Below are 27,093 nucleotides of genomic sequence, written 5' to 3'. Positions count from 1 at the left end.
ACAGGTAACATCAAATTCAACCTATTCCTTAATGCTTTCTCTAATCTCTTATTTGGCATTTATCCCACACTGGCTTTCATTTTAAATCATTCATATGTTGTCCTTAGTTATCAAACAGATTATAATCTCCTGGAGGGTAAGGACAATTTATACTTCTCTGTAAATCCAGAAATGCTCCTCATCTTTTACATTCCATGGTACAGAGAGAAAATGTTAAGATTTATATGACATGCTGGAGGAGACTCTCAAGGATGCTAATGGCTAGAGGTGCTTATCCCGACCTGCCACCCCATATTTTACTTGACGTCTTTAAGGCTGGAGGGATCCATACCTTGGAACATTTGTAATCCAAAGAAGAAACTTTGCACAGCACACCAGTTGAGAAGCTGTGTCCCACAGTCTCTATCATGGTTATCTGCCACAGTAGGTACTCAACAAATATTTCTTGAAATAACATAAAATACATGGAGTGTACTGCTGACATTAGAAGACTAAGTGAGCAAATTAAATGTTAGACCTCAACTAGAAACAGCATGACAAATGTTAGCTTCATATATCAAAAACTCCAAGTTTGGATGCCTGGGTGGCTCAGTGGTTGAGTGTCTGCCTTCGCTCAGGGCATGATCCTGGGGTTCCAGAATCAAGTCCAGCATCGGGCTCCCTGCAGGAGCTTGCTTCTCCCTCTGCCTATGTCTCTGCCTTCCCTCTGTGTCTCTCATGAATAAAATAAATCTTAAAAAAAAAAAAAAACTCCAGGTTACCCAAATTCTATCTGCAGAATTAATGAACAAATAAAATACAGTAGGGGAGTTGTTTCTTAAAAAGTGGCTCAGAGTTGTATTGGGTTTAAAGATAAAGTAATCTATAAATACCTATTGTTATGAATGGATTATATCCCCCCGACAAAAAAAGATATATTTGAGCCCTAATCCTCAATACCTCAGAATGCAACTTTATTTGAATGTAGTTGCAGATAAAATTAGCTAAATGAAGATGAGGTCATATGGAGCATAGTGGGCTCTTAATCTAATATGACTGCAGCCCTTATAAGTAGACAGCCACGTGAAGACACAGAGACACAGGAAACATCATGGGACCATGAAGGCAGAGAATGGAGTTATGCAGCTGCAAGTCAAGGCATTCCAGCCATTGCCATCAAGCCTCCAGAAGCTAGAGAGAAAGAATGAAGGAAGTGCAAGTGTAGCCACTGGCAACACCTTGATTTTGGATTTCTATCCTCCTGAACTGTGAGAGAATAATTTTCTATTGTTTAAGCCACTTAGTTTGTGGCACTTTGTTACAGCAGCCCTAGGAAATGAATAATCTATCAAAAATATCTTTGAGCAAAACTATTTCAAGCAGTAGGAAATCTTCTTCTTCTCCCTGTTTTCTTCTTTCAGTTTTCTTCCTCCCTTCTCTTTCTTCCTGATTGCTCCCTCTATTTATATCAATTGTGTTCTCCCTATGTTAACATTTTAAAAGAGGACCTATGCCAATGGTCTCTCTAACATTAAGGGACTGTTCCATCCCTTTGCTCCTTAAGCCACCAACCTTTGTTGAAAGTATTCTACTGTTTTGCCACTACTTCCTGATCATCATCTTCACACCTCAGTCCTCTGCCTTTCAGCTTCTGGCCTCACCGATAAGCTTCTATTGACAGATCCTCATTTTTCTAAAATTCTCAGCAGTATTTAACACTGTTGGTCACTCCTTTTTTTTTTAGTAGAATCCAGGCTACTTAAAAAACTCATGACCCAGAGATCAAGAGTTGCATGCTCTACCAACGGAACCAGCCAGTTGCCCCATTTTCTTCTTCTCCTTTGACTTCTAGGATGTAAAAACTTTTCTATTTATTATTCTTTGCTTACTATTTTATCGTTCTTTCACTGTCCCCCTCTCCCTCTCCTTCTTGAGATATCACATAATTCCGTGGTTGTAACTATCACTCCTTTACAGATAACTTCCAAATCTACATTTCTGCCCAGAATTCTTTTATAGTTGCACTTCTACACAGTATAATTTCATGGGTAAAGGCATAGTATCACAGGGGCGCCCGGGTAGCACAGTTGGTTAAGCATCTGACTCATGGTTTTGGTTCAGGTCATGATCTCAGGGTTGTGAGATCGAGCCCCAACTGGGTTCTGCACTCAACATTTAGTCTGCTTGAGATCCTTTCTCCCTCTCCCTCTGTCCATCCCACTTGTGCTCTCCTCTCTCTCTAACATAAATCTTAAAAAAGTAAAAAGAGAGCATAGCATCACATAAATCTAATTTTAAGTGACAGGTCTGTCACCTACAGTTCTGAAACTTTAGGCAAGGTATTTAACCTGTCTCAGGTCCCTTACATAAAATAGGATTGATAGCAATAATATCTACTTTACCTGGTTGTTAAAAGGATTAAATAAGAAAATGCCTTCTAAGTAGTGATTTATACCGTGCTTCTTCAATAGAAAGTTTTCAGTAAATGTCACTCTGCTATCATTTTAACTATTTGAAAGCTCCACATACTGGTCCAACTAGCACCTTAAATTTAATATGTAGGAAATCACCACACCTTATGCCCTACCCCCCATATTATCCTTTCACAGAATCTTAACCTTCTCTGTGAACCAAGCATAAAATCTGGTCAAAACTACAAGCTTATTTAAGAATGTTAGGACTTACAAATTGTCTCCTGAACTATTTTGAAGTATAAAATAAGTCTTATTCTACCCAGTATTATAGTCATTATGTTTTCCCATATCCCTACACCCAACACCCACCAGATTGTAAACTCTGTGAGAGTAGAAACATTTTGTATACTGTATAGAACCTAAAAGGGAACCTTACATGTTCTACTTGTTCAAAGACTATATCTGCTTAGTTAAAATAAGACTGAAGCTCTTAAATGTAGCTAGACTCTCAAGCTAGGTTTAAAGATCAGCTAGTCTAATTTCTTCCTCACTTTCTCTTGAGGAAGCCTCATGATCCCATTCATAATAATAAAGAGAGTCAACAAATATTGGTTGAAATTCAGAACCCACAGCATTCTATTACACACACACACACACACACACACACACACACACACACACAGAGCAATAACTAATATTCAATGAAGGCTTAGTATGTGACAGGCACTGTTTAAAGCACTTGGTATATTAAATTATTCATTCCCTCACCTATTTACTATGTAGTTGTAGACAAAGTACTTAACTTCTCTGTGCTTAGTTCCCTCATCAATAAAATAAAATGTTTTTATTTATAAATATATTCATATTCATAAATTACAGTAACTACCTCTGAGTTGTAGATTTACATGAGGCATGCACATAAAGTGATTAGCACAGTACCTGGCATATAGCATATGCTTAATAAATGTTATTTGTTTTTGTTAGTGTAAAAATACGAACATATGTGAGTATAGAGAAAATATTGTTCTAAACTATAGTAATCAGTAAACAAAACTGAATAAGTTGGCAAATGAATGAAAATGCTTTTTGAAACATACTGATGTAAAAGGAAAGTATCAGTGAGTTTAATGGGGGCCATAAATCAAGTATGGGCCTTTTAGAAGTATCCATGTGTTTGTGTGTGTGTGCCTATGTGTGTGTACATATATATATACATATATATATACACATACATATTTATGTGTACACACACATACATACACATACAAAATAAATAATAAATTCCAACTTATCTATTTAAATAAAATTTAACATACATATCAAATTTCTTTGGTTCAAACAAAAAATACATAGAATAAGTTTAACATATTTTTCTGGATATTAACTTGACATTATAGTAAAAACTTTTTAAAAATTAAAATGACTAGGGGCACCTGGGTGGCTCAGTGGTTAAGCATCTGTCTTCCTTTGGCTCAAGTTGTGATCCCGGAATCCTGGGATCAAGTCCCGCATCAGGCACCCCACCCCACAAGGAGCCTGCTTCTCCCTCTGCCTATGTCTCTGCCTCTCTTTGTGTCTCCCATGAATAACGATATAGAATCTTCTAATAAAAAAATTAAAATGACTAAAAACTGAGCCTAAGTAATATTTGAAAAGGAAAAATTTCAAAATTGGGGACTATTGACTTTTCATTTATTTTGCTGGACCAGTGATTGCAGCATCCTGATGGAAGCACATAAAAATGTTTGCAGTCTCTTTCCCAAAAAGAGCTTGGAACTAGGTACATGCATCATTGCACATATAAGTAGCTTATTTTAACCTGTTCAAAACTTTTTTTATTTAAATTCAATTAGCTGAAGGGGAGGTGGGCGGGGGGTTGGGGTGACTGGGTGATGGGCACTGAGGGGGGCACTTGGCAGGATGAGAACTGGGTGTTATGCTATATGTTGGCAAATTGAACTCCAATAAATTTTTTTTAATTTAAATTAGCTAACATGTAGTACATCATTAATTTCAGATGTAGAGTTCAATAATTCATCAGCTGCATATAACATCCAGTGCTCCTCACATCATGTGCCCTCCCTAATGACTGTCACCCAATTACCCCATCCACCCACCTACCTCCTCTCCAGCAACCCTCAGTTTGTTTCCTATCATTTAAGAGTCTCTCACGGTTTGTCTCCCTCTCTGATGACTTCCCATTAAGTTTTCCCTCCCTTCCCCTATGATCCTCTATGCTGTTTCTTATATTCCACATATGAATGAAACTCATATAATTGTCTTTCTCTGATTGACTTACCTCACTCAGCATATTATACCCTCCAGTTCCATCCACATCAATGTAACTAATAAGTATTCATCCTATGTCCATCTTTTCTGATGACTATTATTCCACTGTGTATATACATACATATATACACACACACATACACACATAATGTATCCATTCATCTTTATCCATTCATCTTTCAATGGACATCTTGGCTCTTTCCAGGGTTTGGCTGTTGTGGACATTGCTGGTATAAACATTGAGGTGCATGTGCCCCTTCGGATCATTACATGTGTATCTCAATCAGTTTGATTTAAATGATGTATCTGGCTCTGAAAATTATCTGGTCTAGTAGAGACAGGCTCTAATCTAGCCTCTGTCTCTGGTCTTTGGTGCTAATTCCTCCATAATTTCAGTGAGGAAAAAAAAAAGGAAAAGAGAGAAAAGAAGGGCCAGATGGGCAATAGATTTCCCTTCTTACCCTAGAGCACAAAGGAGAACTTCGTGATCAGGAAATCTTAAGCAACTTGTATAGTCTGTGGTCTAAGATGGGACAACCTGGCTCCCTCTTTACTCCCGACCTTTTGCATCTCCTACCCTTACAAAGGGACACAGAAATAACCTTACCTTGATGAGAACATGAGAGAGGGACATGTAATTGAATAGGAAGAAGCATGTTGATATGTTCCCTTGCCACCCCTAAAAGTTCAAGACTGCCAAGACATACCAATAAAGAAGTCTTTTCTCCTCAGTTTCCAATCAAAAGAAGCCTACTTCTTCCTTTGGTTTAGTATAAAGGAAAGCTAAGACAGAGCAGTCTAAGTATGTTTCCTCCTGTTCATAATCTAAATCTGACAGTAGCTCCCAGTAGATTGATGGTGAGCATAAAATTTTATCTAGCAGCTGATTGGTCAGTGGAAAAAATATGGTATTGATTAATTAATATTAAAAAAATTAATATTAATGCTATTTATCAGAACAATTATTTATTTACCATTCACATTTCTCTTATTTAAGTTAAAATTTAAAGAGAATATAATATAGAGATACAAAAACAGATAAAGAACCTTGATTACTGCTACTCCAAACACAATTCTACTTCTTTTATTTAAGTTTAATTGTATTTCTACCTTCTATTTTAAGTAGAATCTCATGCATTCACTTGTTAATTATTTTATTTTATTTTTTTATTTATGATAGTCACAGAGAGGGGGGGGGGAGAGAGAGAGAGGCAGAGACACAGGCAGAGGAAGACGCAGGCTCCATGCACCGGGAGTGCGACGTGGGATTCGATCCTGGGTCTCCAGGATCGCGCCCTGGGCCAAAGGCAGGCGCTAAACCGCTGCGCCACCCAGGGATCCCTCACTTGTTAATTATAACGATAAATGGTCAATATGTAATCGCATTTATCAAGTGCTAACTGAAACAAAGGAACTGTATCAGAGCTGGGACAAATGATTGCCCTGATTAGAGAAGTGTATAATGACTAATTTTACAAAGAAGATTACATATAAAGGGACAAGTATTAGGAAGTTATTTTTATTATTCCTCTAAAAATACCACATAGACCTATGAAGGAGTTCGAATGACCCACATGAGTAAGTCATGCACCTCATATGGCCAATAGCACCAATAAATAGCTTTAACCCCTTATCTCCTGGGGTATAGCTACATTTTTATAGACAGGTTCAGAACTTGAGATTCTTATTCCATAAATATTATTCACAAACTGACTTTTCATAGTATCGCTGCTATATAATAAACTGAATCTTCACAACTGAAATTTACAGCAGGGGCAGCAGAGTGTATAGTAAGTAGTCTTTTCACAGCAAGATTGGCCCAATAATTCCTACACTATATAATTTCAGTTAAAGCTGCTAAGCATAGACTATAATTAAGTTAACATTCAAGACTTTACTACACCTCTCTATAAAGTATAAATACAATTTGGCATACAACTAGTATTTCTGAAGTGTGTGGATTCTGTGTCATCCCTACAGTTGAACTATCCATTGCACATTCTAAGTTCCATACATAGACACCAGGCACTGAAGGAAACAGGAAATATTATGCTAACATGACTATAGTATTGATGAATAAAAAAACATAACCCCAAGGCTAAGCTGCCAAATAAGTAGTGAATTAATTTCTGTAAAGTACTCCAATATTACAAAGGTGTGTTGAAAGGTGTCTGCTCATGTTTCAAATTAAACGCACTGCTGGTCAGCATTAGCACCTCAGCTTTGAACACCAGCCATTTGCCTATAACACTTCAGGGGCTAGGAAAAACGGATTTGCCGTTCACACTGGAATAATTAGAACATGTCAGGAAGAATTAATTTCCTCATTTTTCAAAAGGATACACAGAAATTACCATGTTATTATATGACAGGGTCCCTTGGAGAATTATATTAAATTTAATTTCTAGCGCAGCCCACACAACAAATTAAAGTCATAAATAAGATGGAAAGAAGCGGGACGCAGAGCATATGTTTATGGCAATGAGTGAAGCCAAGGGACCAGAAACAACTATCTTCATTTCATTTTATTTAAATCAGCCAGACACTGTGTATCTGAATGACAGCACTTGTTAATGGTGCTGAGATTATAGGCTCCTTAATTTTAGAAAACAGAAGCAGTCAGTCAGTGTCTGAAATAGTACATTTCCTACAATGCAAAAATTAGTATAAATTTACTTCCCTTTCAAGTCCATTCCTTTTTGCCCCGCAGCAAGTTTAACAGAGATAAACTTATTTTTAATAATACTGTTTCTCTCTTTGTCTTCTCTTTGGGCAATTTTCTTAGGTCAAAAAAAAAGCAGGGGGGTAATGAAACATAAGAGTCACCAGGATAAGTAAAACTTGCAAAACATAGTGTTTGTCCAAAATACAAGTTCCTGCTCCATCTTGTAAATACATCTACCAATTCAGAGCTTAGAGACAAAATGCTCTTAAGAAGTTAAATTAAAATAAATAAATAAATAAATAAATAAATAAATAAATAAATAAAAATAAAAATAAAGAAGTTAAATTAAAAATATTTTTCTTACATCACCTATCAAATTGGAATGAAACTGCTAAAGATATTGTCCAACCACCCTAAAAGCACTACTAGACTTTTTAGCTATTCATTAAGCCCTAATATGTGTATGGAATAGAGAAGATTATATAGAGGCCACTAAGAATATAGCCTCCACTTACGGCCAGCACTTCCCTGCTTCCTTCTCCCCCTGCTTGAGTCACTCCTCAAGTATTGTCTCTTTCTCTTCCACCTTAGCCAGTCATGGGCAATCAAGAAAGGATTCTTACTTATGGTCGTATCACCTGAACTGAAATCAGCTCAAGCTTAGCATTAAAAAATTGATAAAACTTTAACAAATATATTATAAAATATTAATGATATTATTGACTCCCTTCCTTCTCCTTGTACATATATGTACACTTTTGCTATTTAAGTCATGGGTAAAACAACCATACTGGTAGCAATGATTCTCTTCATTTTTTCCTATATACTATAAAAAGATTCTGTGTCCTATAGAAATTAATGTTCTTGTATTGAGAAATTAAAACCTTCTCCAACTTAAGGCTAGGCATTTTAGACCTACCAGCAATCCAAATGCTCCAAACACCAATCATCAAAACAAATTATATTGTGTTATTTGCCCATTAAAAATTTCCTAAGAATGCATAATTATATTGTCTCTTAACATGAAATATGCTCAATGTATAGCAAATACAAAAAGAAAAATAAAGACATTTCAAGGAGTGATGTTTAAAAAAACTAAAATCGTAAAGTAAAAGCAATGAAAAAAAACTCTCATGAAAGAGAGTCATTGATAATTTAGCTAAGTTTTTTCTCCTTCCCATATAGATTTAATTTCCACATATTCAACCTACAGATTCTATATCATAAATGTTAAGATACTCATAGCCCCAGAAACATGCTGGTATTTTATCATGCTTAATAACTGAAGACATTCTTAAGGTGAAAAAGGAGTTTGTACACTTTAAGAAATGACTGTCATGAAACTGAGCACTCCCTTGGGTGCAACAAACTTTAAATAATTTGTGAATCAATTAACTGGCGACTCTCTTCATAACACAGATTTCACACTCCCAGGTCACTGCATTATCAGCCTGATACGAATCATAACATTTTGGAGAAAAGTTCATAATTGAAATCATTAATTAATTTAACAGGACTTTTAGTTATGCATTGCATTAAATAGCTGTAAAGGAGCAGAGATTAATTAGTTGTTTCTCTGACAATTTTCACTGCTGCTATTACTTGGTGGAAAACTTTTCAACTTGTAAGGCACATCATGCTCTCTATAATCTGGTAGTGACCTACTGAAGCAATTTAAAGTTGAAGGAACTCTAATTTCTTTAAAATAAAGTCTGGAACCTCTGAGGTATTTCTCTGGATGAAAAAAAATAAATGAAAAATAACACTGTAAAGCCTGACCTTCTCTTTATGTGAAAATGAAACTTGCATCTGGAATAAAGTCTTAAAAGTACGTATCATAAGTAGTTTACATAAATGAGGAAACCAAAGCTATACCCATCTAACATTTTCCTGCAGCTAGCAAGATGATACGCATTCATATATTTTGCATATTCTACTTTTCATCTTAAAAATAGAAATAAAAACTATTAACCAAAAATAAACTGTATTTATGTTAGCACCCAGTGTGTATACTTCTTAGGATTTAGTCATTTGACTGACCTATAAGTTGTGTAGCAAATCTACTGGTAGATAAAGTATAGGTAAGTTCAAAAAGCAACTCAGAAAGGACCATTTTAAGGAAAAGTGACAAGCAACTCTTTATCTTTTTTAAAAGATTTTATTTATTTATTCATGAGAGACACACAGAGAGAGGTAGAGACACAGGCAGAGGGAGAAGCAGGCTTCCCGTGGGGAGCTTGATGTGGGACTCAATCCCAGGACCCCAGGATCACGACCTGAGCCAAAGGCAGACGTTCAACCACTGAACCACCCAGGTGCGCCACAACTCTTTCAATAAATCATTCTAAACCACTTCCATATCTTGTCACTCTGCACAATTTCTTCACTTTAACAAATATCTTAATATCTTGTTTGCAATAGTAAAAGCACTTAAAGGTGTATCATAGAAAGTCTAATAAATTGGGTAATTTCCTAGAAAAATCCACATCTCACTGAAATTAATTAGTTGAAATTAAACATCTCCAGGTTCATATCAGGAAATAATCAATTGCACCAGCAAAATCCCTCAAGTGTATTTCTTCCATCTAATTCCTTTCCCCATACCCTCAGTTCCACATGTGGCAATGATACTGAATTTTTACAATTCTCACAATACACCAGGCCCCTTTAATGTCTAGGTGCTTTTTACAAGTGCTATTCTCTGGATAAAAATTATATCTTCACATGACCTCTAAGCAACTCCATATTACTCCTTTCAGAAGCAATTCCAATGTTAACCTACTCAATGAAGCCCTAAGTTCTCTCTGGAAAATTTCAAATTCTATGTATCTTACTTCAATCATATCTCAATTCTAAGACTAATATGTTATTATATTTTCTCTCTACCTGTCTCTCCATTAGATTTTAGGCTACTTAACAGTTAGCTCTAGCATACTATTCACATTTAAATCTCATACATGTGTATCTGGAACATATTAAGCCCTCAGTAAATGTCTGTTGAGTTTTTCTTTTAAAGAATGAATATGCACATATTTATTTCCACATTTCATTTCAATAATATTTATTAAGCATCTGTTATAAATCAACCACAGCGTTAGGAGCTTGACAAAATCACCACAAATTTTTAAGGTAAAAAAAAATAAAAGATAAGTCCTCTACCTTTTACCTCACCTGTTGTTGTTTTTTTAAACATTTGACCTTACCTATTTTTTTATTTTATTTAAAAATTGGTCAATTTTTAAATAATTGGTAAATTCTCTACTGAAACTTGAAGTGAGAATGCAAGAAATAGAAACTGAAATTAAAAAAAAAAGAAACTGAAATTTATGTCATTTTAGGATATCTTTCGTCATCACAGACCCTTTGCATCAAAAGATCCCTCTCCCAGGAGTCAAATTATATGAACATGTTAAAAATAGTTTATGCCTGTGGTTCTATGAAGGCTCCCTTATCTAGTCAATATACATAGAAGTAAACTAGGATAAGAAGTGTTTTCTCACTTGAGCAGAAGTATGAATCATTGTCTTTTCTGAGGTACCACATTACAACTAACGTCAAACTGATTACAGTGCTATTTTCTCTTTTAGATGCATTACTTCTAATAATTCACTGTGGAGGTGAGACAAATAGTAATAATTTATGTCTCATTATTCATATTTTCTCACTTATACCTTGATATCTTACTTATTTCACATTCTAACTCACTATAATGGCAAAGAAAAGTTGGCATTTTCTATAAGTGTTGCTTTTTAAGTAGGAATCTGTGGCAATTTTGCTCTTTTACTAGGGTTGTTTCTTAATGTCAAATAGTTTCCTTATCTAAACGTAACTGTCACTTCAGAGCTATTGTACAAATTAAATGAGATAACACACGTAGGTGTTCAGTAAATGGTAGTTCTCTTTGATCCCCCTTACCCTGAAATACACAGGGCACAGAAAACATGTCCTAAAACAGGTTGTTATAATGGAATCATCCTGACATTGTATGCAAAATTTGTTTCCACTCTGCAGATATTTAATGGAACTGCTAAATTAGAAACTAAAGGGAAAGCAAAGTGAAGTATCTATCTTTCTTAGAAATAGTTGAAAGGACAAACATTGAAATCAAGAGTGATAAAGAGGACAGATGAAGTTTCCTAAGTAGATTATAGATTGCTGGTAATGTGTCTACTTTCTCTCAGCTAGTTCCTCCTTGTGACTAAGGCTGGTCAAGATTAGATTTAAAGCCCAAAGTATAGAACAAACAAAGTTAACTTCCACACAGGAATCAATTTCATAATACTTGTTGTATTTGCCCCATCATAAAATTCAATTATTTTAATTACCTTTAAGAGCTATTAGAACCAATGGTGCTATGGGAGAGGTTTCATCTTGATAGCAGTACATGATCCTAAGATGCAGAAGAATCCTGAATCAAGAATAGAATCCATATCTAAAAATGTATAAGTGTGATTCTACTTAAAGATTCACATTAAAATAGACAAGGTAACAGCAGAGTAACATTAGATCTATTACTTTAGACTCAATAAACCAGGGAAATCATCACTTATATAATCCACCAACTCTAAAAATTATTTCCCAACTAACAGTTGGTTACTAACAGTTAGTTAACTAACATCTCCCATTTATCTGAATATAGATAAGCTTGCTTTCTCATTCTGTGTCTCACTCTACCAACGCACTAAGAATTACCCCATGTTTTGTATATTTGTGTATTTGCCCAACATGGTTGCAGTCATATGTCTGTGTTTTTACATCTTTATTCATAAACCAAATCTGTCTACCCACAGCAATATTTGACAGGTTTATCAATATCTCAATCACATACCTGTTACTGATCATGGTCTTATTACACTCTACCATCATAGAAAGTACTCCTTACCTTCCTCTGGAATTCAGAGCATGTTTTTGTGGTATCTTTAAATCCAAGTTCATCTTATTCCACCTTGTCTAAGTACCCTTGAGGGGGATGGTTTTAGAATCCTGACCTAGAGTTCAATGAGGCTTAGATCTAGCACACCTGCCTCCTTTCAAATTCTCTTCTGGGGTAGCATCACATAGCAATCACATATTGAACAAGTCCATCTCCTTGTATAAAAGGGTGTACTTACAAAGGTTCATTTATAGTCACTGTGGCAGAAATATTTGGATCAGTGATAATTTTTAACATGGAATTGCTGGTTTTTCTCTTTAGTGGTCAAAGACCATAGATACATAGATACATCTTACTCCCAATAAAATATAAAGTAGAAGTCAACATTTCAACATTTTCCAGAAATAGGACAATAAATTTCTTCTGAAATCTATCTGGTTTATGAGAGAAAGAGTGGAATGCAAGAATGCAGAAAGGATGTTATTTTTCAAGATCACTTTAATTAACAGAAACAACATCCATTCCACTTTGTTTAGAAGATAAAAGAGGGCAGCCTGGGTGGCTCAGCAGTTTAGTGCCACCTTCAGCCCAGGGCCTGATCTTGGAGACCTGGGATTGAGTCCTACGTCAGGCTCCCTGCATGGAGCCTGCTTCTCCCTGTGCCCGTGTCTCTGCCTCTCTCTCTCTCTCTCTCTCTCTCTCTCTCTCTCTCCTCTCTCTTTCTCTTTCTCTCTCTCTCATGAATAAATAAATAAAATCTTTTTTTAAAAAAAGAAGATAAAAGAATCATCTAACAAGAGAATGAAGGTTATAATCTAGATTATAAAGATTGCACATAAAAATGAAAGATGGGGCAGGGAAGATGAGAAAATAAAGGGGAAGAGAGAGGTGAGAGAGGAGAGGAAAGAAAAGTCATAGAAAAGGAAAGGAAAGATACAGAAAGAGCAAAAGAAAAGAAAGATAGAAATTATCTAGTATTAACCCTAAGAATATGGCAGAGGTGGAGACAGAAATAAAAGAGTCATAAAAGCCAAATGTGTCCATTATTATTTTCTTTCTTAAGTATTTTCCCTTTTCCAGAGACAGATTGGAAAAATGAGCTAAGTGAATTACCTTCACAAATATTCACTCTTATTTGACCTAATTAGTTTTATGGAGTCGATAGCTCCACACCTTGCTTAAGAATTTCAGTGGTCACATTTCTGCATAGTCAGTGATCTCAAACAATTGCTCCAATGTATTACACATATAAACAAGTTTTCTTCAAAACCAGGCACGATGGTCATTTTTTCCTCTGTTTTGCTCTTCAACAAACATAGTTATTATAGAAAATGAAAGGAAAATTCCACTCTTCATTCGTGTTTGAGTTCCTCTGACTTGCTAAAATATCCTGGCCTATAGCATAAGATGTATGACTATGTATATATATTTCTTTTTTCCTTAAAAAGAAAGCTTTCACAAGATTTAATTATACAACAGTTAAATAACACAGCAAATTTTTGTATTCATGGCTCTAGAGGGGGTTTTCTTTCTTTATTCTTTTTCTATTTTTCTTTTAGAGTGAAAATTATTTTATCAAGAAGTTTCAATGTACATTATTAAAAATATATGGTAATCATTATCACAAGTCTCTTTTTCTTTGCTCTGTGATACAGATGCTTTACAAGGGCATTTAATCTTTTTGAAGCCAAAATTAAGGAGTTATTAGAGTTAAGAGAAATAGTGTGGTCATTGAGTCAAATAACCTTGAATTTAAGATTTATTATTTACTGTTGGAAAGGTTGATATACTACTCTGATCCTAAATTTTATCAACTATAAAAATAAGTATAAGTACAGTTTCTACCTCACAGTGTAATTATGAAGATTAAATGAGAAAATTCTCATGACAAATAGAAAGTATTTAACGCAAAATCTGGTACAACTAAGCACTTAATACATGATGTTATTAATAGATCACATGCCACTACTGAAGTATAAAATTTATCTTCCTAATAATATTACCAAAACAAGTAACAAAATTAGTGTCCGTTGGAGGATACTTAATTCTTTAAAAACAATAGTAGATCAAAGAACATGAAGACCAAGCCTTAAAAAAAAAAAAAAACAGCTTGCTTATTTTAATGCAATATTTTTCTAAGTATGGGTTAATGAATAAAATCAGTTTTCTGAGTGCCAATTGGCATTTTTTTTTATTTAAAAGAAAAGGAGAGAATGTGCAAGGGAACAAGAAGAAACAAAGTAAGAGGAGGCAAGGAGAAGAAAGAAAACACAACACTTAATGCATATTAAGGTAAGTTTTGTTCATGAAAACTTTATTTCAGTTATATTATATTACATACTTGGTCAGAATTAAAAACAAAATTCCTTACTCTGAATCAGTCAAAAAAAAGGTTTGGAAGCCTCCTTAATGGGAACTAGAACATGTGAATTAATGGGTTTCATGTCACAGGGAAATATCCAACCAACTTGCTCATTTCTCTAATTCATGAATGTAGCAACTGAAGCCATCTAGTGCCCCTTGGGATATCTTTTTATATCTTCTTTTTAAAAATACTGCAAGACAGAAGTAGCTACTTACAAGAGTTTATCCAAGGGCAAGAGAGATACTAGATAGCTTTTGAATAACCATTCCAGCTCTAGGATCATGAAGAAAGCAATTATTTAAAATGAAGAAAAGTTAACAAAACTAAAAGAATTTAAGATATCATTCTTTTCACATTCAATAAATTCAGGCACTTACAAATAAAGACCAAGGAAATAACTCTTCTAAAGATATGATGGATTCACGGAATAAAAGGACTGGAAAGCATCATCTGCTTTCAGTGTGCTTTACTCAAAGAAACTGTTGTATCTATCTCTCCTTTTGCAAGGTACATAGGGTATGTATGGATTTGGGATGGCAGGCAGGAGAGCAGTATACAACAAGAAGGTGCATATAAGTGGTTGTGTTCACTTCAATCTTATTTCAAACCAAACTAGTATGGTGGTCAGCTGTCAACCAAAGAGAACAGGAGTAGGAACAGAGCCAATCAAACTGTGTTAAGTAACCCAGTCATTCCACAGAAATCTGTACAGCTCTTGTTCCCTGGCAGTACAGCTGGCAACAGCACAGCAGTAATTTGAGGGGTTTTCTATAGGGTGCTTATGAGTTTGATTTCACTGTTGGCTTCTTGCCACTGCAACCTATACACTGGGTAGTTCTGTTTGTGAGTTACCCAACTATGTGCTTAGATGATAAAAGATCAGATTTTTCACTTGGTAGCTGAGTTTTCACTTTGCAAAATCTACATTTCTTTCTTCTTTCTTTCTTTCTTTCTTTCCTTTCCTTTCCTTTCTTTTCCTTTCCTTTCCTTTTTCTTTCCTTTCCTTTCCTTTCCTTTTTTTTCTTTTCTTTTCTTTCTCCAAACTCCCCAGTTTATAAAAAAAAAAAAAAAGATATGGTTTGTATTGTCAAGTAATTTTCCTCATGTGTTTTGGGGGAGGAACCAAATTCTATTTTACCTATAACTCATCAAACTGTTTTCTCTAAACTAAAACTTAAATCTTTAGAGTCTTTGAAATATCAGCTCTCTCATTTTCTCCCTACAGCTCTCCTTTTTTCATACTTGCCCCCTTGGCAATCAATAAAATATATCGTTTGCCAGATCTGAAGTAAAAAGGATATATATGATTCAATTGCTGAGGTCCAAGATGATGTTTTATGTGTAACCAAATAAATTTTGCCTTAGCTATTTGCACTTTCATATGGCTTTCTTCTGATACTGAAGGACATAAGGTAGTTAAACAGGAATGAACTGGTCTTCATTTGGGAGAATTGTTGTGTATTGGGAATATTTAACATTGAGTCAACCTCAGCTTCTTCCTATATGCTTATATCACCTCACTTTACATAAGATCTAATCAATAATGTATTCCAAAATTATTTTCCTATTCAAACTGAACTACTCTCACTGGTGCTATAACTTAAAAACTGAAAGCCAAAATTATGAGGGTGGGAACAAGTAAGTACAAGATATACAATGAATATACTTGGAATATACTAAGAGGCATGGTGAATGAGCAAAAGTATCGATCTTCTTCACCCTTTGGCTCATTAGTGTAAAATTTTAAAATGCTCCTTCTTCACTCTCCCAATATCTATCAATATATCACAATATATATCAATATATATCCCATCTCCAATGGGATACCCTTCATTTGTAAAACAGACACACATCTCTATACCAGGGCCACCAAAGTCATCAATTCCATCCTACTTCAGTCAGGATACCCAGTTACTTTCTTTCAACAGCTAGAGACATCAGGAAGTCAGCCTAACCCCCTAAATTTCATTTCAAGGGGTGTTTCATTTCCACTGCTATGCACTGGTAGAGTGGAAGTAGGAAAAATCAAATCCTACCACCAGAAATTCATCAAAAGAATGTTATTAAAATAAGATTCAAAATGAGACTTTATACCAAAACTATTTAACAGATATTAGTTAGCTACTATAGTATGGTCAATAGTATAATTCAGGCATATTATGGGGTAAATGGGTATCAGTAGGTTGCCCAGTGAACTGAGTCACCATCTATAACCTGGTTTCTATAAGAATATCCATTCCAAATTTCAAACAATAAACTTTCAGAGCTTTATATTATTAAATTGGAGACTGCCTACAAGTATAGCCCTATGAATATTTCAGAGATGTCTTTTTGTGATATAGGTAAAGATACACTAAAAAATCAGGTAACTAAGTAGCAGTCTTTTTTAAATAGGTTCATATGCTTTACAAAAGGGGGAGGAAATTTTTTTAAAAAGCAAGAATTCAATATGAAAATTATAAATTACTTCCTCATTTACTATTAATTAAGTCTGGGATTTCCAAATACAGTATTTGGAAGCAGAATATATGTATATATATATTTTTATTGAAGTTCGATTTGCCAACATATTAGTATAATACCCAGTGTTCATCCCGTCAAATTCCCACCTCAGTGCTGGTCACCCAGTCACCCTATCCCCCCGCCCACCTCACTACCCCTTGTTTGTTTTCCAGAGTTAGGAGTCTCTCATGTTTTGTCACCCTCTCTAATTTTTCCCACTCATTTTCCCTCTTTTCCCCTATAATCCCTTTCACTATTTCTTATACTCCCTGTATGAGTGAAACCATATAATGATTGTGCTTCTCTGAAGTAGGTATGAACAAAGGATTATTAGTGGCTATAACACATTGTTAATATAATGGCAATAAGAATAACTATGTCAATATTATGTTTGTATAGAGTTTTTAAAATCATGTGTATTATTATGTTCTCCTGAACATAAGTGATTCAGATGCTGCCTTAAAAAAACATACAAAGTTTCTAGGCTGAGGGCACTAGGAAAGTTAATTTAACTATAAGACAACTCATTCTCATGCAAATTCCAGAGAAATAACTAAATACACACTTAACCATCTGTATAACCTAATACCGTCTTTTCATACATTAGCAAGTATGAATATATATATAAATCTGCATAAGCACATATTCAAACATCTAAGTATAAGAGCTGCATGGAACTGAGTTTATCATATTCCTCGAAGCACATCTACAGACAAATAGCTACAGCTAACATACAGCTTTTTATAAAATAATCATTGTCTTTGTGTAGAAGGACCTGATAGGAAATGGGTCAAGCCTCTGCACACACATCAGCTGGGGCAAGAGAAGGGGAACACTGTGTTCATTCTTTGTATCCAAAACAACAAACTAGAAAATAAATCCATTTGGAGAAATTATCTCAAGTTTAGGCAAGAGAAGGGGAGTTAGGAAAGTTTCCGGTTTCCTGTTAAGAAAACTGACAGCAAACCTTCATATTAGACTGTATGTGTTTATTCACTAAGATTATTCAAAAATTTAAAAAAAAAAGTGTTCTTATTAAGAAAGCTAAGTTCAAATGAAATGTTTTTCAAGGATAATTCTAAAAAGGCCTCAGGGGCTGAGGTTTTCACTAGTGGTTCTAAGAAAACAACTTATAGTGCTTTAAGTGAAGTAAGAGTAAATGGCATTTTACTGTAATGTGCTGCTATGGCCTGTATGACTTGAACCATACAAATGAGTTTTTCTGGGATTTTGTTTTCCCTTAGAAAGGAAAACAGGAAAAAAAATTTAACATAGTCATGAGGCATAGGGCAAGAAATGGACATATAAATAACCGTTAGTTCAGTGTAAAAGATCCCCGAAGAAAGGGAAGTAGCCCAGGAGATGTGCACATCAAATAAAAATGGAGAATATGGCTATATTTCAGCTCAAACCAATATTCCCTTTTCAGGAATCATCCCCTCTGGCTCACTGCTGACAATCCATAGATAGCGTATGAATGAGATGAGTTCATGAGTAAGATGAACAGGGATGCTCCACGGCAGGTAAATAAATTTGTTTCCACTGAGATAATTATTCTTACCGTATGTCACTACTCTCATGGCATAAACAGGACAGGTGATGACATCCTATAAAATGCAATTTTTATTCCTATACTTGTGACATCAAGATATATAACCCATTCAGCTCTCATGAATTTTTTTTTTCCTCTGAAACTCTGAGTGGTTTTTTGTTATTGTTGTTCTTGGTTTTTGCTTTTTAAAAAATGCTATTATCAACTGTAACATTGTTAAGCGACTGGGGAGAAATGGGACTGTCATTATTTCAGGCTATTTGGTCCTAAAAAAAGACTATATGTTATTACTTGAGATAGCTGAATGTAACTATTTTACTTGGATTTTTTTAAGGTTAGCATCTGCATGATATAACCTCTGTATAGTACCTATATCCTCAAATAAATGCCCTCTCCCAAACTTCAAGTCCTTTCAGACCTAACCTAGGCAACAAACAAGGAATCATAAACCTTTGTACCAACAAATAATTTTTCCAACTATAATTCATTAGTACCTTATTCCAAAAGCATATGAATACTTACAAGATGGTTAATCCTCATTAAAAACTAAGATTACATGACATAATTACATGTAAATAAGAAAAATGAATTAAACTCTTACCCTTTCCTATGTCGGGCACTAGTTGTGAATCATATATACAATTAGAGTTATATTGCTAAGCTAAAAATATTGGTAAAGATCTAAAAATGACAAACAGTGCCTTTTAAATTAATGTCTTATTAGTTGAGTGAAGTACACTGACAAAGAATAATTTATGCTTATTCAAACTGCACTCGACATCTTCAGGTGTTTCCAAATGAGCTCACAGAAGAGTGATTAAATGCATCTGATAACAAGCCACACATTGCTGAAATTACTTACCGCCTCATTTTATGATTAATTAAACATGTAGATTAAAGTTGCAAAAGAATTTAGATTAATGAGCAAGTTAAGTCTTGCTGATATAAGTGAATTGGGAATTGGATGCTCTGTGGAACTTTATAAACATGCATTTTATAATGAATAAGACAAGGCTACATGCAGAATCGTGGCCACCAGGGCCTTTTGACGATGCAGTCTTTTTTAACATGGTTTGACAGCTTTCAAATAACATTCTTCTATAGGCTTTAAACTTTGTGCTTTGCTGTAAAACACAAGACTACATAACTCATGTACCAGGAGTACGATTATTTTCAAGCTCTCCAAGGTAATGACCCCCCGTAGCAGCAGCTGTTCAGAAAAAATTACAAGCTCAATTGTTATTTTAATCAGAGATAGTTTCATAGTTAAAAGCAGTTATGCAACTTGTAAAATTATATGACACATCATCAGTACCTTCTCTTCAACACTCCTTCTACCAAAAGCAAAACCATCCCCCAAAAATCATAGCTTCCAGAGGACTTATTAGCAAACAGCATCCTCAATCATTCATAAAATATTCAAAGCCATTTATTAGTGAAGTTTCTGTGCTAGGAAAGGTAATGTTTAAATTTATGACGACTCTTATCAGCTCCAAGAGTGCGTCAAAATATCTGCTGGGGTTTGCTGAGTCTCCAATTTTTCTCTTTTAAGATCAGTTTTACCTAATCCAAGTAGCTTAGACTGTGTCAAAAGCCAAGTTGGACTTTATGATTTTCCAGGGCAAGAGAAATTCAGGTTGTTCACAGAGATGTAGTACATTCTCCTTTGCAACGAATACAGAAGTGGAGAGAAATTGAGCTTAAGTTACTAAAGTAGCTTGTGTTTTAAAATCTATTCCATTTTTATTACTAAGCTTGTAGCACAATGCCATTTATTATTACCATAGCATAATAAAGACAATCCACAAATTCTTTGAATGGATCCAATCTGCTATCTAAAATATACCTCTAATTATTTTCTACTTATTTTCAGATCTTATGCATGATTCATTTTTTGGCAAGAGTGAGATTTTTATAGTATTAATTTTTTTTCTTTTTAATTCAGATTTTTTTTAACTCTAACGACTTACCAAGAAAACTATGGAAATTTTTACATAAGGATCAAAAGGAGCTGTTTCATGACACAGGTGGCAAATTACCATCATTAACCCCACATACTCATCATGTGGACATAATTGTACATTTATGTTAGTGAAAATATAATATTGAGACATAGTCTCTGACTATACTAAAATTTATTAAAAGTTAAAATCAGTTTTATAAGCAGCCAAAACAGTTTCCATTTAATTTATTTCCTTTCAGTTTTATTAAGTCAGTGTCTTTTACCAAGTAATATAAACCACATCTTATAGCCACAAAAGGTTATTTTAAATATATAAGCTTTTCCTCCTTGTAATTCAACTTGAACATAATAAGAAGAATTTGTAGGTAAAAATATGGACACAAATACTTCAAGGATCAAATAATATGTTTTTTGTTTATATGAAAATTTGAATGTCTCATGTACGTACGTTAAAAAGGGAAATCTGACAACAAAGTGGTTATGTTAGTCCAAAAGAGGCTACGTTAGATATCTAAAAATAATTCCTTTGCAATTGTAAGATGTATTTGGTATGTGCCATAAGGACATAGACTATTCAGACAGTTCAAAGAGCCACCATATTTTAAGGAACAGGATCTTTCCACTCTAGCCATTGTCATATTATTTCTAGGCCACACAAATTATGAGGTGTGTCCTGGAGTTACTAATAATTTAATAGAAATTTTGTCATTCTTATGGCATTTTAATACAAGAAGATATATTTATTTCTTCCATGAAAGTAATTTTTGTGAAATAACCTTAAGTCCTAAATACTGAATATACTTAGCTATTATAAGTATTTACTATTATTAGCATGTTTCATTTTTTCTGATAAATGCTTTATATAGTTTACCTGCATTGAGTACATATATTTACTGGTTATTTAAAGTTAGGAGTTAAATGTTTACTTGAAATACCAAAACAGGTACTTCATCATGAAATTTTGAATAAATGGGCAACTTAAAATATCCCTAATAAGCCATAATGTAATATAAAAACTCCTAACATTATTTTCATTAAATCAAGATGGCAATTTATTATAATTCATATTTTTAAAAATCTACAACATAGTCACATAGGCAAAGAACCTTGCATTTCTAAGGGGAGAGTCATATTTTCTTTATCACATATACAGGCTGAAAAAAGTATAAACCATATTTATTGAAATTAAAATGAAACAACTAAACTCATTTTTACATGTTATAGGGCCACAGTTTGTCAAGCTGAACTATAAATGCATTAATACCCACAATATTGCCAAATGCTGAATTATTAATATTGTCACCTCCTCAGTTTCAGTTCATGCCCTATAGAGGAGTTTTGTGTGATTCATCAAAACCCAGCTTCTGAACATGTTTACAAGCATCGTAGGGCAACATCTTAAGGTAAAAATAAGGAAACTCTCAACCAAGCAAACTGTCATCAAGGTCAATGGAAGGTTCACAAATGCAAAGAACCCATCTACAACAAAGGGGGCAGATGAATCCAGGTGCCGTCCTATGCTAAATCCTTGTTAACTCAACATCCAGCAGTTGATGAGAGGTGGTTCTTCACTTGGCAGGATTGGCAGCATTATGTACTATACCTATGAGTTGTATATGTTAATATAAGTATTCAAGAGCCAAAAATAGTGCTAAAATTGGCTTCCAAACTATTATGGTTTATCACTTTTTATTTTATTAACTATGCAAATTCTTTAGCTCCCTTAACCAAATACAGAGTTAGTTAACTAGTTCTGAATTTTTCCTTCAGTGAAGAAATAAAAAGATTTCTCTTTTCTCTAGTTATGCTAAATCACTTTTAAATCCCTATGTATCCAAAATATTTCTGTAAGTGCACATTACCATAGTCTTATATAAAGTGATTGGAGACTTAAAGGATCATTATTTTTTAAGGTCAAGGGTTTCTAAACTTTGTATCTTATATCACTTCTGTGATAGGAGATTGAAATCAAAACTGATTCTATTAATAAAACAAAAACTTACACCTGAAACTAGTATGTTATATACCAATGATACCTCAATAAATAAATAAATAAATAAATAAATGCAAAGGAATCCAAGATTTGGGAAAATTTAGGGTTTGATACTTATCTTTCCAATTCTTAATTCTATATATATGTCCCTTATTAAAGGAAGCATTCCTGAAAAAATATTGAATTGTGGTAGTAAAATGGTTTAATTTGTATGTAAAAGTTTAGCCAATAATCCCAATACTTTTATTTTTTTATTTTTTATTTTTATTTTTTTTTTTTTTTTTAAGATTTTACTTATTTATTCCTGATAGAGAGAGAGAGGCAGAGACACAGGCAGAGGGAGAAGCAGGCTCCATGCACCGGGAGCCCGACGTGGGATTCGATCCCAGGTCTCCAGGATCGCGCCCTGGGCCAAAGGCAGGCGCCAAACCACTGCGCCACCCAGGGATTCCCCCAATACTTTTAAATACAAGTTAAAAGTAGAAGATGTAAAGAGATTGAGTGTTAATGTTACCTAAGCCTTAGTATTGGACCACAAAAAGCAATGCAATCTTCACTTGCCATGGAAATAGGAAATAAGTGGGAACATTAGTTATACTCATAAATTATATATATTATACCTGGGCTCTTATACAAAGTGATGAGGGGTCACAAAGTCCTTCTTGAAGCATTTTTCTTTCCTCATCAGAAGATATAGAATGTCTAAAAAGAAGAAACTAATCGTTATTGGACCCACTATCTGCCAGATATAAAATAAATCTTCTCTATGCATCATATAATCTTCCCAACAACCACACCCATTTTATAGATGAGGGCATTAAGTTTCAAATAGGCAAAGGTATTTCTCATCACCAAGTGGTGATGAGAGCAAAGCCCTATTAACCCAACTCCAAGGTCCATTTGTTCTTTCAGTTATATTACATTTATTTATGGCCTATACTATTTGTGTTTATGCTGCCTAAATCCTAGAATCCCTATCTGCTTCTTCTCAGTTAATCTATTCCTACCACTTCCTTCTAAATTTTACCTATTCCCAAAAGTATGTTGTATTCTCAGCAGTTTAAAAGCCTCTAACAACACATCACATACAGAGGAACATATATAACAATTGTATCTGGCTTAAAAAAAAAAATGCAAGCCAAAAGACAATGGAGTGATATCTTTAAACTACTGAGCAACAAAAAATTGAATCGAAAAATTCTATACACAGCAAAATATTGATTTTTCAGAAATACAAAAGTAGAGGGACATCTGGTTGGTCCAGTCAGTTAAGTGTCCAGCTCCTGATTATTGGTCAGTCATAATCTTGGGGTTGGTGAGAACAAGCCCCATGTCACAGTTTCTACTTAGCAAGGAGTCTCCTTGAAATTCTCTTTCTCCCTCTACCTTTGCCCTTCTCTCTACTCTCTCTTTCTCCCTCTCAAATAAATAAAATAAATCTTTAAAGAAAAAGTTCTTCAGGCAGAAGGTAATGTTACCAAATGGAAATCAAATCTACACAAAGGAACAAAGTGCACTGAAAATGGTAAATATGTGGTAAGTATAAAAGACTTTCTTATTTCTTAAATCTCTTTAAAATATGATTGACTATCAAAGGATAAATAACTATTTTTAAGTTTATAACATATGCAGAAGTAAAGTGCATGACAAAAGTACAAAGCCTAGGAGAGAGAAATATAAGTATACTATTGTAAAATTCTTATGCTATATGTGACGTGGGATAATATTACTTGAAATAAGACTGTGATAAGTCATATAAGGTTGTTATAAATTCAAAAGCAATCACTAAAATGTAATTAAAACAAAAAATAAAAGTGAAATCTTAAATCTTAAAAAAATCTCAATAAATTAAAAGAAAGCAGGAAAAGGGAATAATGGACAGATGGTACAAATAGAAAACAATGAGTAGATCATGTATTTAAATTCAACCACATCAGTAATCACATTAAGTGTAAATGATCTAAATATCCAAATTAAAAAGGAAGAATTGTCATACTTTATTGCTTTTTAGCAAGACTCAACTACAGGCCGTTTACACCAATTCACATTAAAATGAAGACACAATACTTTAAAACTGAAAAGATGAAAAAATATTACCCATAGTATCATGAATAAAAAGAAAGTTGCAGTGACTCTCAGACAAAGTAGATTTAAGAGCAAAGAATAACACTAGAGATAAAAGGAGTCAATTCATTCATCCACCTAACAGAGCTTCTAAATACAAGAAAAAAAGTGCCTGAGTGGCTTAGTCCGTTGAGCATCCAACTCAACTCTTCTTTTAGGCTCAGGTCATGATTTCAGTGTTGTGGGCTCAGCTGCTCAGTAGGGAGTCTGTTTGGGATTGGGATTATCTCTCTGCTCCTCCCCCACTTGTGCACATGCATGAGCTCTCTTTCTCAAATAAATAAATAAATCTGTTTTTAAAAAAAACAATAAATACAAGAAAGATAAACTAATAAAATTTCAAGGAGAACTATAATCAGAGTTTTCAATATCTCACTCTCAGATACTGATAGAACAAGTAGACAAAAGATCATTAAGGATATAGAAGAAGACCTGAACAATACTATCAACCCACCCTACCTAATTTACACTTTTAGATCTTGCCACCCAACAAAATAATTAGAAATTCAATAACAGAAAAATATCCAGAAAATCCCTAAATATTAGGAAATAAAATGATACTTTTAACATTATTCACAGATCAAGGTAAAAATCAAAAGGGAAATTAGTATTTTGGACTGAATAAAAATGAGAATACCACATATAAAAATTTATGGGATTCAGCTAAAGCAGTACTTAAAAGTAAATTTATAGCACTAATACCTATTTTGAAAAGTTCTCATATTAATTATCTCAGCTTTCACCTTAATAAACTAGAAAAAGAAAAGCAAATTAAACCCAAAGAATACAGAATAAAGGAAGTAATAAGGATAAAAAAATCAGCAAAATAGAAAACAAAAAAGCAGTACTAAATTTTGATATATTGTGTTGACATTCTGATATTAGAAATAAGTGACATCACTACAGATCTTAACAGGGTAGAAAATATTATGAACAACTCTATGCCAATAGATTCAACAACTTAATGAAATGCTATAAAATAAAGTCCATAACTCAGATGAAATAGATAACATAAATTGCCCTGCATCTATTAAAGAAATTGAATTTTCAGTTAAAAATCTTTCCAGAGGAAAACTTCAAGCACAGATGGCTTCATTAATGAAATCTTTTAAGTATTCAAAAAGAAATACCTATCATATACAAACTCTTCCTGAGAATTGAAGAAGAGGAAATACTTCTCAATTCATTCCATGAGGCTACAGTAAACAAGTAATCAAGATAGTGGCATTAAAAATATAGACAGATCGATGGAAGAAAATAGAGACTCCAGAAATAAACCTATATGTATATGATCAATTGATTTCCAACAAAAGTGCCAAGGTGATTTATTGGTGAAAGGATAACCTTTTTAGCCAATGGCACTGAACAATCAACCAGCCATAGGCAAAAATATAAACCTCAAACTGTATCTCACCCCATTATCAAAATTAACTCAAAATCAATCACAGACCTTAATTAAAACCTTAAACTATAAAACTTGTAAAATAATGCAAAGGGGAAATTTTAGTGACCTTGGGTTTTGCAAAAACTTTTATATGTGATACAAAAAGTATGAAATATAAAATAAAATAATAAATTGGGCTTCATCAAGATTTAAAAGTTTTGCTCTTCAAGACACTTAAAGTTAAAAAGCAACCCACAGACTAGTAGAAAATATGTCCAAAACATATATCCAACAAAAACTTGTAACTTAGAATACATAAAAACTATTACAACTCAATAAAAAAGAGGACAACCCCATTTAAAAAAATAGCAAACAATTTAAAAGGCATTTCAACAAGGTAAATGGATGGCAAACAAGCACATGAAAAGATGCTTAACATCATCAGTCAATTAGGGAACTACAAATGAAAACCAGACCACAATGAGATATCACTGTAAGCCACTGGAATGGCTAAAATTGAAGACTAAACACATAAAGAGTTACTAAGGATGTGGGCAACTGTAACTATCATACATTGCTATAAGAAATGTACAATGGTACAAGAGCTTCTTTAAAAACAATTAGCAGTTCTTTTAATGTTAAACATACACCTATGTAATATAGCCATTTCACTCCTAGGTGACTCAAGAGAGTTTATATCCACACAAAGACAATGTCCAAAGTAGCTTCATTTTTAATAAGCAAAAATCAGAAAGAATCTGAATGGATAATCAAATTGTGGTATATCCATACAATGAAATACTACTCAGCAATTTAAAAAATAAGTTATTGACATGCACAAATCAATCTCAAAATAATTATGCTGAATGAAATAAACTAGACAAAAAAGAATACATAATGTATCATTCCACTTACATAAAAATATTTTAAATGCAAACTAATCTATAGTGACAGCAGATCAATGACTGTCTAGGTGTAAAGTCAGGGAAA

At 33.8% G+C, this 27,093-nt stretch overlaps 1 protein-coding gene across 10 annotated transcripts in view; it reads right to left on the bottom strand.

Moving 5' to 3' along the window:
• Positions 1–27,093, bottom strand: part of SOX6 (SRY-box transcription factor 6) — a 585,747-nt gene that overhangs the window by 441,584 nt on the left and 117,070 nt on the right. For 2 of the 10 annotated variants that reach the window (XM_041730063.1, XM_041730064.1), the window contains exon 3: positions 23,216–23,297. The exons of the other annotated variants lie outside the window; for them this stretch is intronic. The gene's annotated coding sequence lies outside the window, so the exon portion shown is untranslated. The remainder of the gene's footprint in view (positions 1–23,215; positions 23,298–27,093) is intronic. 10 annotated transcript variants of the gene reach the window in all.

This window comes from Vulpes lagopus, chromosome 15, assembly GCF_018345385.1.
Source record: "Vulpes lagopus strain Blue_001 chromosome 15, ASM1834538v1, whole genome shotgun sequence".
In the NCBI taxonomy this organism is placed as follows: domain Eukaryota; kingdom Metazoa; phylum Chordata; class Mammalia; order Carnivora; family Canidae; genus Vulpes; species Vulpes lagopus.
The sequence above is the reverse complement of the archived record's forward strand: the minus strand, read 5'-3'. Positions and strand labels throughout refer to the sequence as shown.